The following is a 2,072-nucleotide window of genomic DNA, read 5'->3' on the forward strand; positions in this document are numbered from 1 at the left end:
TGGGACAAGCAAAACTTTCAAGTTTGGTGTAGAAAGCGCTTTGCTTTTTCATCCATTTAAACTCCATGGCCCCAAAGAATGGAAGATCCGCTTCAAGAAAAAAGAAAGAAGATGACCTACCAACACCAATAGCTATTTTTAAACCTTACAGATTCTACACCAAGTAGCATGAAGAACATTACTATAAAGTAATGAGCAAGAAGACAGTGATCCCAGAGGCCAGATTCGAATTAAAAGAAGACGAGTACCCGGAGATCCAAGAGCAAATTTGAATTAGGGTTGAGAAACTTTGGGCAACCCCATAACAAATGTTGGAGTAGTAATGATTCATGAATTTTATGCAAATTTGTAGATGACAGACAAACAAAAGAGAGAGGGACGGGGATTCCATACATGGTACACTATGGTCCGAGGAAAGACTCTCCATTTTAATCTGGATAGAGTGAGAGATATCTTTAAATTACTCCCACAAAGGGATGACCCAAAATCCTTTAACAGGTGGGTACAAGCCAATCCGAAGCTGGACCAAGTCCTAAAGGACATATTCTTCCTGGAACTCAGCAGATCAATGACAAAAAGGACAAGCCAAACCAACTGAAAAGAATGGACCTCAAGCCAGTTGCTAAGGGTTGGCTAGACTTGATTGGGCATTCCATACTCCCCACTAGCAACCGTTCTGAAGTCACAATCAGAAGAGCTGTGATAATCCACTGCATCATGATGGGGAATGAGATGGAAGTTCACCAAATAATCCCCTGTGAGCTATACAAATTTGCAAACAAGATGTCAACTCAAGCTAAGTTGGCATTTCCAAACGTTATCTCTCGCTTGTGTAATGAGGCAGGAGTCCTGATTAACAGAGACTCATGTATCCCAACAGACAACCCGATTACCAAGGAGAGCATAGAGAGCACCAGAATACCAGCTTAGGACAAGATCCAATAGCCAGTTGATCATCCTAAAAGGAAGACACCCGAGCCACCCCAAGATCAGAGCATCCCTCTAATTGAATACTGGACTCAGCTGGTAACATCTGTTGCACAATTGCAATCCACTCTGGATCAATTGAGAGAGGAACAAAAAGACCAGTCTTGCATGCTTTGTAAACTAGTTAAGGAACAAGAGAGGCAAGGGCGAGAGCTAGAAGATCTGAAGCTTCAGAAGACCTCCTCTACAGAGAACAGTGACCACCATGATTAAGGTGGTTGAATTTCACCCCTATCAAGTTCTTACTTTCAGTATTTTATTTTCTGTTTTTCTAGTTCTAGGTTGCATGATCACTAGTAAATTTCCCATTTTTTCCAGTTTAAGTAATTTTTATTTTTGTTAACTAAGTATAAATTATCCCACTTGTCAATCCATTAAACTTGAATAAAATTTTTATTTTCTGTTTTATTTGAATTATAAAATATTCCACATATCTCTCACCGTGCTTAAAAGAAAAATTTATTTGAAAAAGAGAAAAGTGAGATGCATGAATTTTAAGTTTATCATGAATCATTCCAATAGTTTTGATGTGGTGGCCTTGCTTTTACTTTCCGAATGCATGAGTTAATAGTGCATATTTGATGTTGGAGTAAAATGTATTGGCTCTTGAAAGAATGATGAAAAAAGAGAAGTATTATTGGTGATCTGAAAAATCTAAAAAATTGATTCTTGAAGCAAGAAAACCAGCGAAAAAAGGGAGAAAAGAAAATGAAAAAAAAAAGAAGAGAAGAAAAGAGAGAAAAAGACAAAAGATCTTAAAACCAAAAGGCAAGAGCAAGGATCCAAGTCTTTAAGCATTAATGGTTAAGAGGGTCTAAAGAAACAAAATCTTAGCCTAAAAAGCTCAATTGAGCTGCTTCCCCTAACTAAATGCTTGTGGTGTCAAGGTGTCAAGTGAAAAGCTTGAGATTGAGCAGTTAAAGTCGTGTTCCCAAAAGCAAAAGAGTGTGCCTAAGAACTCTGGACACCATTGTCTGGGACTTTAAGCAAAGCTAAAGTCGAATCCAAGGTTTCCCCCAATTAAGTATTTGTGGTGTTTATGTATCCAGTAGTAATACTGGAAAACAAAATGCTTAGGGTCACGG

The sequence above is a fragment of the Arachis ipaensis genome, chromosome B05 (genome assembly GCF_000816755.2).
Source record: "Arachis ipaensis cultivar K30076 chromosome B05, Araip1.1, whole genome shotgun sequence".
In the NCBI taxonomy this organism is placed as follows: domain Eukaryota; kingdom Viridiplantae; phylum Streptophyta; class Magnoliopsida; order Fabales; family Fabaceae; genus Arachis; species Arachis ipaensis.